Below are 15,211 nucleotides of genomic sequence, written 5' to 3'. Positions count from 1 at the left end.
TGACACTCCGGAATCTGCTAAGTCAAAACCCAGGCGGAGCGAGGGGGGGGAAGTCTGATTGCTCGTGTGCCTTCATTTTTTGACATGAGACTACATGGCATTGCCCTCCATCAATAAGAGGTGATGGGCCATTGTAAGGGTGTACGTGGTATGGGAGGATTGCACTGTCATGAAAAGGGGATGGGTTTTGGTGTATAGAAGTTTCTGAACACCCCTCTGTCCTGTATGTGGGCTGGCCCATGGAAATGGTTACATGGTATCGGAGCGGCGCCTCTTCATCTCCTGCCTGAAATGGAAAGAGCTAGAGAAGTGGATAAGTCAGCCTGCTACCCACTGATGCTGCCTCAGTCAAACCCACTGCTGGCTTCACGTTCTTCCTATCGCACCCTGGTTGACTAAAATCATTTTTAAAACATATATTTTTACTGGGCTTTTCTTTTTGGTTAAAGTTGTTTCTTTTATTTTTTTTAAAAATAAAGACATTTTTAATAAAAACGAGCTGTGATCAGATCTACAAAGTAAAAGTGAGGAAGAAAAGATAACTCGGAAGGAGCCCTCTGGGGTAGTTGGTAAGTCTTGATTATATATGTGTGTGTGTGTGTAAGTGAGAGAGGAGCTGGGTTGCAAAGCGAACCACAACAACAGTCCAGCAACTTCTACAGGCTGCAGGAACTGCCAGGAAAAAGTGCAGAATGTGTCAAGGGTTCCCTTCTCCATGCGAGCAGCTGCTACAAGAGCCTTCATCCCCCCCACCCCTTCCTCATTCCATCCAGTTCATTTTGGACCATCGATGAATCGCAATACCCAAAAGATAGTATCGATAAAGTTTTGTTTTTTTGGGGAGGGAAACTTGTATTGTTTTGCAAGGGACGGAGCGAATGATTTAAAAATTCCCCGTTATTGGAAACACTAGTTGACAGGTTCCCCCCCTCTCTTGAGCGGAATTCTGTCTGGGTCGGCAGAGTGTTAGTGTAGGAAAGCTGATCTAAATGTCTGGGAGTTGGGTTGGACGAGCGTGTGTTTTTTAAATTCCTCTTGAAATTAAATCCTCCTTTTCTCTCGCTCGCTGACAGCGGTATTGTCCTTGTCCTTTTAACAGTGGCATGCATGCTTGCATTTTTGGAATGTGAACTTCTAAATGTACATCTTTCCAGCTTTATTGGATTAAGTGGGGAATCTACTTCGCAATGATCCACTAAAGACCCGTAAGTTTTGTTAAAAAAGTACCGTATACAATTATCTCAACGCCGTCCCCTGATGAGAAAAACAATATCCTGATTTTTCTTTTAAGGTAGTTTTATCCTAAGTTGTGGTCACGTAATTGTACTTGTCAGATATGGGACTCGATGCTAAAGAAAAATCTATTTTAGAGGGACATAAAGTTGCTGCACTTTAAAACGGTTAAAATATCATTAACATGGTTAAAAATACTTTGTACCTGTTGGTTCCCCGAGATGACCTGCATTAATCCGCGGATGAGATGAATAATCCTAACAAAGCTTGTTGAGTATAGCGGGCCTATGACAGAAATACACTGTGAAACGGCAGTTCAAGGCCTTCACTTAATGTTTCCTCATTGTACTTCCAGTAATCCAAAGCAGGCACTAGATATATCCAGTAGTGAGGTTAGAGAAATTGGTGGCAGACTTTGCTTAAATTATTAGAACAGTCAAATTTTCAGATTCAAATAATGTTTCCAAGGTGTCCACTTTTGGTGCTGTTAGCCAGTGCAGGGAACACTTTGAAAGTAATATTACTTCAGGAGCGCAAACATTTAGCTACATTTAAGTGCTCGAAACCTGATTGTGGTGGGTAGCTCTTCCAGATAGCGAATGCCTACTTGTGCACATCCTTCACAGTACTAAATGAAAACACTCCATTCCTTTACAACTATACATTAAGGGATGATTTGCAGATTGATAATCTTGACAGGCCTTGTAAATGTGAGTGTTATTCCTTGGCTATTTTAATACCTGCTTATAGGGCTGTTAATTCTTTGCAGTGACTAGGTTTTATGGGATTCAACATGTACGAGGGGATTCCATCAACTTTGCCTGTATGTTCTGGATGTCAGATTAAGAGCACTTTATTAGAATACCAGCTGCCTAACTAAGTTCAAGTTCCAAGATGACCTGGGATTCCTGGAAGCATAATTCACAACTACTTGTGGCTATTAAGATGAAAATGTTAGCGGGGGGATTCCATATGTGTGGTATCCCCTGATTATCTAAACACTTCCAAGGTCAGTTGTCTCACAGGCCAAGTTAAAGCTTTATCAACCACGCACAAATATTACACACTTGCCAAAGCCCCATCCTCCAGACTGCCGCTTCTATTCGAAAATTGAATTTATCTGTTTATTGTACCAGCTATTCCTGCCTTTTAATGAATGAATAGGACGACAGATGCTAAGATTGGCACAATTTATGGCGGACCTTTTACAAAAAAGACATTGAATGGATGATATCCCAATTCACTACACCCCAAGGCTTTTTCCCCCTCCTATTCCACGTTTTAAACGGGCATAATCTATTCTCCATGAGTCTGCTAGAGGTAAAAACGTTACATGATATTGTGATTATGAAGCTATGGGTGACGGGGCAGGATGGTGGCACTGCTGCCTCTCAGCACCAGGGACCCGAGTTCGATTCCCAGCTTGGGTCACTGTCTGTGCAGAATTTGCACATTCTCCCCGTGTCTGTGTGGGTTTCCTCCGGGTGCTCCAGTTTCCTCCCACAGTCCGTGGGAGGAAGACGTGCTGGTTACGTGCATCAACCGTGCTAAATTCTCCCTTGGTGTACCCGAATGGGTGCCTGAGTGTGGCGACTAGGGGATTCTCACAGCAACTTCATTTCATTGTTAATGTGCGCCTACTTGTGATACTAATAAATAAATTTTTAAAAAATATATAAAATCCCTACAGCACAAAAGGAGGCCATTTGGCTCAATTTGCCTGCACCAACAACAATCTCACCCCGGCCCTAGCCCCGTAACCCCTTGTTTTTACTCTGCTAATCTCCCTGACACTAAGGGGCAATTGAGCATGACCAATCCACCTAACCTGCACATCTTTGGACTGTGGGAGGAAACCGGAGCACCCGGAGGAAACCCACGGAGAATATACAAACTCCACACGGACAGAAGCTGGAATTGAACCCAGGTCCCTGGTGCAGTGAGGCAGCTGTCCTTGCTACTGTGTCACCCTTTCTATTTTATAGTTTTTTTTGCAAAGCAATACGGAGACCCAGCTCCCTTGATTTATGGGGATTGTGTGACTGAGTTATCATGGTTGGTGGGGATGAAGGTGAAGATGTACATTGAGACTGTGTTAAAATAGAATTTAAATGATTCTTCAAAATTGTACTCCAGACTGACCTAAGCATTTGGCTCTTTAATTGAGTTGATGATAAAATGAATGACTTGAGACATGCCACACTTATCTGGACTCTGTCCTCCAGTTACCTGCTAAGTTCACCCAGAAATAAATTAAAAAACGTATTGTCTCCATGATGTTGCTGGGTTAAAATCTGGGAACTCCCTTCAAAACAGCACCTTAGATGTACCTACACCACGTGGACTGCAGTGGTTCACGAAGACACCACCACCATCTTCTCCAGGGCGATTAGGAATGGGCAATAAAAATGCTGGCCAAGCCAGCAACACCCATGTCCATGAAAAAGCTTTTAAATATTAAAATTACATGTTTATAGGTATCATGTTATTAAAAGGAAAATAATTACCTTTATCAACATGTTCTAGCAAGAAAATGATTAATTTTCTATCAATAATATAACGCTTTTGAGGTATAATTGGATGCTTATGTTCTGAGGCTGCATGTACAGTGGCACAGTGGTTAGCTCTGCTGTCTCAGTGCCAGTGAATTGGGTTCGATTCCCAGCTTGGGTTACTGTCTGTGCAGGGTTTGCACGTTCTCCCCGTGTCTGCATAGATTTCCTCTGAGTGCTCCGGTATCCTCCCACAGTCTGAAAGACATACTGGTTAGATGCATTGGCCATGCTAAATGCTCTGTGTATCCAAACAGGTGCCGGTGTTAATGTAAGCCTACTTGTGACACTGGATAAACTTTAACATTAACAAATGGCTTTATTTGTATTTTGATTCTTTCTCTCAAGTCCAGTGCAATGTATAATACCCAAACTTGATGCAAGCAAGATTTCTGATCCACCCATATTTTCAAACCATTTATGTCAGTGTGAACAATTTGAAAATGAGCATATTTTAGTGATTTTTACATCCTATGTATTTAACCATCTTGGTCCCAATATTGAAAGTGTGTAGCAACTTGGTGCTCATTCGGTAATGCAATGTTCACGTGAGAAATTTGACTAAATCATGACTCCAACCTTCTGAAAGTAGTCTTTATTATGAATGATGGGTGCAGGAACTGTGAAAATTAGACTTCAGTTGTATAAATGGATCTGTAGATATAATAGGATTTATTATCCTTGTGGAATTTTAACTCTGCCAACCTAATTGTTTAATTCTGAGAGTATTGCAAAGTTATTGAGGTTTAAGGTTTTTATAATGTTTTTATTCGTATCCCATTTTAACAATTCTTCATTGCCAAATGTTGCACCTGGCGGCTTCAGCAGTATCGTTTTTGTTCTCAGTTGTATGAAAATTAAATGGTTGCTAGCTGTATAATTTGAACTCAGTCCCAATGAATAGGATCACCTAAATTGTGCATAAAAGTGTACACAGATTTGCATATGATGGTGGGTGGCAGTTAGGTATTGGATACCGGATTTCAGGAGTAATTATCTCAAAAACCAGAGAATGCATGAAGAATATATATGCAGAACTAAAAATACTTCCATGCCTTTTTAATGAAGATTTATACTGCCAAAATTAGACTAGGGCTAAGAAGCATGTTTTAATCTTGAAGATATTATTATCATTAAACTATATAGTACCCAATTCTTTATTCACTTTCTGATTTTTTAAAAAAAAATCCATATCCAATTTATTCACTTTCTGGTTTTAATCCATACCCAAACAATTAACTTTCACTATAAAAATCAGTTCAATCTTTACCTAAATTGTACATCAAAGTGAACTATCTTTGCATATTTTAGAACTGCTCTTAAAAGTAGCTTTTGCAAACATTCAATTTTCACCTGATCAGCTGAGATTAAACTAATGTCATTTGGATTCTTGAAGCCATTAGTTGCAGCATTTGAGAATCGAGGATTTAACAATACTAAATTAGAGCATCATCAATTGTTACCTTGGAAAAAATAACATTGCCGTGCACTCGATTTATGTGATTAGGTTGGCCAAGTTAGAGTCCACAAGGTTAATAAATCCTATTATGTCTAGTGATCCATTATGTAACTGAAATCTAATTTTGTTTATGTAATTTCTCCTTTATTTGTGGTTTCCCCACATCAGACAATTTATAGCCAAATTATCCTGTGAGTGGCTGACTAACATTGCTCTGAGTCATTGCTTCTGACCATTATATACAGGTGGAAGCTTTTTACCCTGTTTTCCCATGTGAGGAGATATCCGACTGATAGCAGAGATCAGAAACTCCCATGCAGGAAATTGCATCCAATATCACTAGTATCTGGAACTGTTCCACTTGGCGTAGTATAATAATTTATCTTTGTGGCTATTAAATGCTGAAATAAGCTCCATACAAAGTGTCACCCCTGGTTATATTTCTCATCAGTAGATGACAATTGTCCGTACCCAAAATATATTTTGCCCTCGTATCGATGTCGGACTTGAATTGTTAGCAAAAGTAAATTGCCCAGCTTAATAGGCTAGATACAAGAAATAGACTTTTTGATTTACTGAGGAAATCACACCTGAGGTTTTTGGGTCACGCGCAGGAATTGTGATGGCCTGTGGAATTGAATGTTTGTAGCAGAAGTTTCGACTTCAAATCCTGAAGGAGGGAATAAAATCCATGAGGCATACGAACCTTCAGGGAGTTTTTTTAAATATAAATTTGGTGATGTAACTCAGCTGCAATACTTTGTAAAGGTAAACACACCGGGTAAATGACAAATTATAAATTCACTTTATTGGCAGTTTGTGCAAAAATAACTTAAGATCACAGCCTGTCCACACTGTTCTAAAATAATGTACTTCCACAGCTAATCTATTTCATTAGAACCTTGGTAGGTGGGGAAAGCTCCCAGTAACAATACGGAAAACCTCACCACTTCGAAATTAGTTTATAAGGGCGATGGGGCTAATATTTTACCCTTTCCTACCTTCCTTTCTTGTTTGTCTGTTTAATAATGAAAATTAGAGAAGGGTCTTTTCTACTTTCCACCCTGGCATAAAGCCATCAAATGAAGAAACTATCCAATTTTAATTTGCAGCTTCCTTTACGCTAGGGCAACAAGCTGAAATCTACCCACCTATCTGCTCTATATGGACATGGCAATTTAGACATTGCAAAATGATCTTAACAGTTCCTGTATTATGTTGCCAGAACTGTCATAGAAAATAGTTGATGCAACTATTTTTGTATTGCTGAAATGCGTGCTGTATAATGTGAAACCAAGCAATGTAAAACTTTGAAGTATCAATGTATTTTGCATAGTGATGAAATATAGGCTCGTCTCCTTGAATTCCCATCAAGTGGGATCGCAGTCTTGGCCACATCATCAACAAAAGGCACCAAGCCAAGAACAAGACTGGTTACAGCAATTGCTCTTAGACACTTTTCTGGCTGAAGAGGTGCTGAAAGATGGCCAGCTATCCGTCCTCTGGGCTTGAGATTGGTTTATGACACCAGTATCATAGAGCAAGTGGAAGCTAATAATTAGTGTTTGTTTATGGTTGGACATGGGTTAAAACCTGCTAATTAGGTGATAGCAAGTGGTTTTGCATAATCAATTGCATTTAAAGCGGTGATTTTAATCGGCTCATTGGCATTTAACTGCAAATGTAGTTTTCTTTTGGTTGGCTGTGACTTGAAGTAATATAATAGATGAGAAGGTTTACTTTTAATGTCTCTCTTTGCTCTTTACAGAAAAAGCTCAGCACATATCAGTGTTTGTAAAGAGAAAAGATGGGGTATTTCAGTTGTGCTCTTCAATGCCATCTTAAAAGCAAGTTGTCTTTGTCACCAAATGACTATTTGTTGTTCCCAATTAATTAGTCTGATTTAAATTGAGTTAGGGTGGCACAGTGGTTAGCACTGCTGCCTCACAGCGGCAGGGCTGCAGGTTCAATTCCTGGATTGGGTCACTGTCTGTGTGAAGTTTGCACCTTCTCCCCGTGACTGCGTGGGTTTCCTCCGGGTGCTCCGGTTTCTCCCTCAGTCCAAAGATGTGGGGGTCGGGTTGATTGGTCATGCTAAATTACCCCTTGGTGTCAGGGGGACTAGCAGGGTAAATACGTGGGGATAGGGGCTGGATGGGATTGTGGTCGGTGCGGACGCGATGGGCTGGATGGCCTCCTTCTGCACTGAAGTGATTCTGTGATGGGAATGATCACACTGATTCACTTAATGCAAATAGACTCTTTCTCATTTCAGTATGGCTGGAAGTAAGCAGGCTCTTCTCCTTTTCTCCCACCCTATTCGAAACACAACAATTGCTTAAGCCAACGCCTGAACCCCAAACTTGCCTTGCGCCCAGTACAGTCATAACTAGATACTTGACTATCACCTGCAAGTAATGTATAATGAAATGTATGGTGGTTTCATAAAGACCATTATAGGACCTTCATAAAATGGAAGTGGGACCTCCATATAAAATGATTGAGAATCCAATTAAAAAGGCTATGTGTTGTGTGGAGTATGGGGAATTCAATTTTCAATGTTCCTATGAATAGAACAGCGCTATTTAATGTTTATAATTCTGTTGCACTTGTTACTGTTTACGATTTTAAATTTATACCCCTTTGTTGGGGTGTGGTGGGGGACATGGGTGCAGTTTACTTGTATCATATTTTTACTTGAGCCACATCCTTCCTCAGAATTCCCTTGAGATTTAAGCAAGTTCTCAGGCATTCCCAGCAACACTGTGCAAGTACTTTCTCACCTGTGTCCTGCTCTGCTGATTTGGTGCCGTTGTATTCTGACTTCAATCCAGACTCCTGCCATTTTTTAATGTTGGACACAACACTGTAGGATAAGAGTAGGGAGATTTATTTTTCGATCAGCGGTGGGAGCTCGGAGTTTGGTGCGGAGTTAACATTTTAAAATATTACTGCATTAGAGGAATGGAGCAATAGCTTGAAATCAAGCTACTGCAAATGAGAAGATAAACAAAATGTATTTGTGGACAGCAAGCAGTTTGAAGGGAAGCCATTTAGCAGATAGAAATAGTGGATGTTAACTCTCAGTGGATTTTCTTTGTGGGGACAGGAGAAGAATATAGATTTAGCTGGAATTTCTCAGGACTTGAGTACATATATAGTTACATAAACAGTAAATGAATTTCGATCATATACATCAGTCCACACTTCCAGTTTTTTAATTCCAGCTACTAAATGTGTTAGCTGATCTGGTCCTACAGAAATTGTGACAGATGGAAGGACAATTCATGACCATCCCAGATATTAGACATTTTATACAAGATGCACTTGAACATCAGACAATCATAAATGGATTCTGGAGAAAGTAGAAAGTCCATTTACTTGGTAAATTTTCCAATTTGAAACACAAACCTACCTATGTGTAGGTGACTGCTTCAAATGGAGGTCTGAGTAACTGTGTAATGGCAATATTTTGCTGTTTTATATTTGAAATTAGTTTGACTAGGCACAGTATCCCACCAACCTTTTGTTTCACAGGCACCTGAGGCCAATGCCAGAAGAATGGTCACTGTGCTGTCACTGGATTCTTCTGGCTTAATATGACATTTCAACAGCAGAGCTGAGACAAAGAAATCCAGACTAGAATCTTGGTGCTCCCTTCCTCTCCTGTGCACTGATTTGGCAACCTTCACTTTTTCCATTTAGTGTTTGTCATTGCAAACCCATCCTTAAAGTTTGTCTGCCAAATGTTGGAACATTCGAGCCAAGGTTACCAATGCTGTGGCTGCTTCAATTTGCAACTGTGTAAATAGTTTTGAAACTGGAAAACTTGGTTTTTCAATGGTCATTTACATTAAAAAGGAAAATCTGATTGCCCCGAGGCATAGGCGGACCCTTGAATCGAATGAAGTTAGATAATTGCACGTGAGGAGGCAGTTTACGATCAAACCATGAGCCGCCTTAAACTAAAACTACTGGCACCTGTAAAAAGAGGACCACTGATGCCAGTGCCCTGTTCATAGATTTCACTGTATTTGGATTTGAAAGAGCAATGTGGTTTATCTCTAGATCTATTTTTCCTTCCTTTTCCACTGCCCTCTTCTGACAGATGGCTCAGCTTGCTTCACAACTGTGTAAAAGGGATTTCGGAGTTTGGTCAATTGTGATGTTTTAACATTCAGATTAACATTTTTAAAAATTCTACTTCAGATTTGCAGTATCCATTTCAGCATTACTGTGTTTAACAATCATGTCCATTCCAACTGCATTTAAAGGTGGAGGAGAGAAACTGGGTGGTGAAATGGCTCACTGAGCTTTGTTGTCTGTTGCACCCCAAACTGATGGGATGAAGTTTCCCTCTGCTTAAAATGGTCCCAAGTGCAATGAGCTTGTGTTGTCAACCTGATTCTAGTAGATGTGGGCCTACAGTGCAAAACTCTCCACAAATGTGGTAGATTCATTTAAGCTATGAGGATTGTGGAGATAGGAAGATGAATAAGGCACTAGCAAAGGTTGCCTAGGGTTAAATGTAGGCACTCTATAGCTGAACTGTGCATAATGTTGACGTTGTCCAAATTGGGAAGTGAACGTTTTGTTCCCCAGCATCAACATTCCTTGCCTTGATGAAGAATAAATTCATCAGGAATCTAGAATTTTAAAATATTTTGCATCTTGAGTGAGGCTCATCGAAATGGCAGAATTATCCTACTTTCTTGTATCGCATTGCATAGATTTTAAGAAGTTTGGCAATAATACAAGAAAATGTGAATTCCTTGAATGCATTAATTTTTGAAGTAGAGTTGCAAGCCCTCCAGGTTGTGCTGGAGTTTTCCAGGAATTAGAAGATTAATTTCCTGTGTGTTGCTGGGAGATAAATTGTAAGGACGCAAAAAATATATTTTTTAATATTGTTTTAGTTGGGGATTGAGGTGACTGAATAGTTGTAAAACATCATGTAATGGAACCTACTTAAATAAAAGTGTCCAGCCAGAATTGATCCTAGCCTAAATGCTCATTACTATAAGGGAATCATTTTCGAATAAATCTTGAAACTACTACAGAAAATATGAGGTAAATTTAAAATCATTAGCTGCTTTTCAGGATGTAGGCTTAATTTTGTTGTAAAGATGCACTTTCACAGACTTCATTAGCGAACACAAAAGGTAATTAATGAGACTTGTACAGCAGCCGCATAACTATAGCTTGCTCCCAAAATGTGTCTGCCGAGGATTCTTTCTCGCTATGGGGCGATTCCACACTCTGGGATTCTCAGATCTTGTCTGTACCTGCCCTGCTGCCAGTAAGAATGGAGAACTTGGCACTCAGCCAAAACTCCATTCACTGCACTTGAGAATGCCAGCCATGGGCAAGGTCAGGGGTTTTCAGTATTTTGAGTCCCGAATGGTTACCCAGGCCATGTGACCCTTTTGCTGTGTTGCCCCTAAAGGGACAATCACCACAATTGTGGAACATGAGTTTTCTGGATGCCAGTACTGACCTCTGAATCTTGGATTACTTTTGTACCTATGAAAGCCAACAGGACTTCTCCTTGCGGGAAGTGCGGCAAAATAATTTACCATAACCGGGCATAAAATTTGCACCATTTGTTGCTTAATCCCACCTAATGCCATCTGTATTGGAAGTTATTTTTCAAAAGTTATATGGTGCAATGTAGACTCTAGATTTTATGGTGGTTATGGAGCTGAATGTGTCGACAAGTACCGCAAACACAATTCAAATTTTTGAATTCTAAAATGAATGGGATTCCTAAATAACTTATAACTGAAAAGAAATGTAACCAGGCCGTTGTGGTTTGCAAGGCAGAGTGCAAGTAAATATTTGATATTTTATCTTGATATACGTTCTCTAATGTGTAGTTTTTTTTTAAGAAACTGCCATTTGAACCATTCTAGCTCCATGCAATGATTGCTGTTCTTAGGCTCTGAAACTTGGATTCCGGGAATTTATTTTGTTTGATTTTGGATGTGTGATTTGTAAACTTCATAGAATCATACAGTGCGGAAGAGGCCCTTCAGCCCATTGAGCCCACACCAACACATTAGAAAGACCTGAACTCCCACCTAATCCCGCCTGCCAGCACTTGGCCCATAGCCCTGAATGTTATGATGCGCCAAGTGCTCATCCAGATACTTTTTAAAGGATGTGAGGCCACCCACCCAGGCAGAACATTCCAAGCCTTCATCCCCACCTCCCCCTGAACCTATGCCCCCATGTGACTGACCCTTCAACTAAGGGGAACAGCTCTGTCCATGTCTCTCATGATCTTGTACACCTTGATCAGGTTGCCCCTCAGTCTTCTCTGCTCCAATGAAAATAAGTAAGAAGTCTAACAACACCAGGTTAAAGTCCAACAGGTTTATTTAACTTGGACTTTAACCTGGTGTTGTTAGACTTCTTTCTGTGTTTACCCCAGTCCAACACCGGCATCTCCACACCAATGAAAATAACCCAAGCCTATCCAACCTCTCTTCATAACTTAAATGTTCCATCCCAGACAGCATCCTGGTGAATCTCCTTTGCACCCCCTCCAGTGCAATCACATCCTTCCAATAATGTGGCGATCAGAACTGCACACAATACCCTAGTTGTGGTCTCACCAAAGTTCTATATAACTCCAACATGACTTCCCTATTTTTGTAATCTATGCTTTTTTCACCACCCTACCAACATGCCCTTCTGCTTTCAAAGATCTCTGGACAAACAAGCCAAGATCCCTTTGTTCCACAGAACTTCCTAGTGTCCTAACATTTATTGAATACTCTCTTGTTATATTACTCTTTCCAAAGTGTATCACCTCACACTTTTCAGTGTTAAATTCCATCTGCCACTTATCTGCCATTTGACCATTCTGTCTATATCATCTTGTAGCCCAAAACACTGCTTCACTCTTAACCACCTGTCCAATCGGTGTCATCCGCACACTTACTAATCTAACCCACCACATAGTCGTCAATGTCATTTATATAAATGACGAATAATAGGGGGCCCAACACAGATCCCTGGATCTGGACACTGGCTTCCGGTCACTAATGCAGCCTTCTATCATCACCTTCTGTTTCCTACAACTGAGCCAATTTTGAATCCACTTTATCAAATTACCCTGTATCCCATGTGGGAGCTTGTCAAAGGCTTTGCTGAAATCCATATAAACTACATCGGCTGCACTACCCTTGTCTACACACCTGGTCACTTCCTCAAAAAAAATTCAATCAAATTTGTTAGCCGTGACTTCCCTCTGAAACCATGATGACTATCCCTGATCAAGCTTTGCCTCCAAGTGGAGATAGATGGTCTCGTTCAGAAGCTTCTCTAATAGTTTCCCTCCCACTGACATGAGACTCACTGATCTGTAGTTCCCTGGTTTATCCCTACAACCCTTCTTAAATAGCAGAACCACATTAGCTGTTCTCCAGTCGTCTGGCACCTCCTCCGTGGCCAGAGAGGAACTGAGAATTTGGGTCAGAGCCCCTGCAATCTCTTCCCTTGCCTCCCACAGCAGCCTGGGACACAATTCATCTGGACCTGCAAATTTATCCACTTTTAAGGCTGGCAACACCCCCAATACCTTGTCCTTCCCTATGTTAATTGAGTTAATATTCTGACATTTTGGTACAATTTGCTAATATTCAGTTGATCAAGTTGGCTGATCAGTCCTCTAAGTGGAGACACTGGTTACGTAGCAGGTATCATGTAAAAACATTGACAGAAATTTGTACCTTGCAAATGCATCAGAGGATTTCCTTGATCACCTCCCAACGTTCCCTGTAATTTCTCCTTTTGCTGTGCACAGCCAATTTACAGTCTGTGATTGTCGCACAGTTATGCATGAGTATATGTGAAAGGGATTGCTCATTGTACGCAGCCTATTAATCCCACCCACAGCACATTCCTGATTACTACACAGCTTAGAGGGAACTTTGCTCCAGACCGAACAGTCCTATTGGACTGTAGCAGTTCAATAAAGTATCTCATCACACTCTCCTTGAGGGCAGAACGATGAATAAATAACGTCCTCTGCAGAGATGTCCACACCTATGAGTGAATTGATAGCTTATGCTTGCTCCCTACAATAAACATCTGCCAGGATTCCCTGCTGCGTTCTAATCTTCAGCATTGGCCCCCTCGGGTGAGGTAGTAGAGGCCAACAGGCACATCTGAGAATATCTTGGCATAGGATAGACGTCTTCCGGTCAGGGTGAAAATTAGTTGTGAAAGAGGTGGAGGGCAAGGATGTGTAGCAGAGTGAAATAAAGCATTTTCATTGTTTGTATTGAAGTTGATTCTGGAACAAGTCTGCTATTGAAAATAATTTTGCATGTGCATTTCTGCATACCAATTAGCTACTTCAACATTTTTGAACTTTTGGGGTGGAGTATAATAGAAACTACATCAAATGGAAAATGTTGGCTCAGCCATTTCAGTTTATTATTAATCAGCATTGGTTTCTGAACTGTTGTTTTTCAGATAGTTTCCTTATTAAATGTTCTATTATTGACTTGTGGAGCACGGAGCAAATAAAACTATTTTGAATGGTGTAATGCTTCAACTTGGATTGACTGAAGTGGAGGTTTAGTGTACATTACTAGGGATATAAATAACTAGTCGAGGGAATAGTTTGCATGAATGCATATTTACTTAGTTGACATTCCTGTGTTTTTCATTTGGCAGTGCTGACTTGCATTGTCCTCAGTCTGGGACTTCCATCAGTCTAAAAATAGCTCATTCTGCTGTGCGGCCTTATCGTTCGTGAAGGCATGTTGGCTGTAAAAAGTGACTACAAATATTTGTTTCTACAAAAATAAATTGTAGCCTTTAAATTCCCTAATGAATGGCAAAAAACAATTCAATAAATTTTGTCGGGTGGCACAGTGGTTAGCACTGCTGCCTCACAGCTCCAGGGACCCAGGTTTGATTCCCAGCTTGGGTCACTGTCTGTGTGGAGTTTGCACATACTCCCTGTGTTTGCGTGGGTTTCCTCCCACAGTCCAAAGATGTGTGGGTTAGGTTGATTGGACGTGCTAAATTAACCCTTGGTGTCCTGGGATGTTATAGGGATTAGCAGGGTAGCTAAGTGGGGATAGGACTTGGGTGGGATTGGTGGGCACAGTAAGAAGTCTCACAACACCAGGTTAAAGTCCAACAGGTTTATTTGGTAGCATGAGCTTCATCAAGTAAGTGGAGAGTTGGGTTCACAAATATATAGACGGACTCAATTACGAGATAACGGTTGGAATGCAAGTCTTAACAGGTAATCAAGTCTTTACAGGTGCAGACAAAGGAAGTGGAGAGAGGGTTAAGTACAGGTTAAAGAGGTGACTAACTGCCCTGGCTTGAGACAATTCACACCTCTTTTAACCTGTGTTTAACCCTCTCTCCACTCACATTGTCTGCACCTGTGAAGACTTGATTACCTGTTAAGACTCGCATTCCAACCATTATCTTGTAATTGAGTCTGTGTCTATATATGCCCTGTTCAAGAAATGGCAGATATGCACAATTTTCTTTATTCTTTCAAGGGATGTGCACATCGGTGGCAAGGCCAGCATTTGTTGACTATCCCTAATTGCCCTTGAACTGAATGGCTGGTTAGGCTATTTCAAAGGCAGCTCAGAGTCAAGCACATTGCTGGGAACCTGAAGTCACATGTAGACCAGACCAGCTAAGGGCAGCAGATTTCTTTAAAGGACATTAGTGAACCAGATGAGTTTTTATGACAATCTGTGATAATTTCAAGTTCACCATTGCTGAGACTAGCTTCATATTCCAGATTTAATTGAATTTAATTCTAGCGGCTGCCATGATGGGATTTGAACTCCTGTTCCTAGGGCAATAGCCTGGGCCTGTGACATCTCCTAAACCCCTTTTTTGAGCTCTTTCAGTAACAAAAAATACAGCAAGAATGTGACCTGTATATGAACAGTAACGTTATTTTTACATGTTTTATGAT

At 40.6% G+C, this 15,211-nt stretch overlaps 1 protein-coding gene across 1 annotated transcript in view; it reads left to right on the top strand.

The window, feature by feature from the left end:
- The first annotated feature begins 239 nt into the window (after positions 1 to 239).
- The window catches only part of LOC144493731 (hippocalcin-like protein 1), a 58,334-nt gene continuing 43,362 nt past the window's right edge, over positions 240 to 15,211 (top strand). The window contains exon 1 of the mRNA XM_078213139.1: positions 240 to 569. The gene's annotated coding sequence lies outside the window, so the exon portion shown is untranslated. The remainder of the gene's footprint in view (positions 570 to 15,211) is intronic.

Source organism: Mustelus asterias, chromosome 5, assembly GCF_964213995.1.
Source record: "Mustelus asterias chromosome 5, sMusAst1.hap1.1, whole genome shotgun sequence".
Taxonomy (NCBI): Eukaryota; Metazoa; Chordata; class Chondrichthyes; order Carcharhiniformes; family Triakidae; genus Mustelus; species Mustelus asterias.
This window is presented reverse-complemented; position numbering and strand designations above follow the sequence as displayed.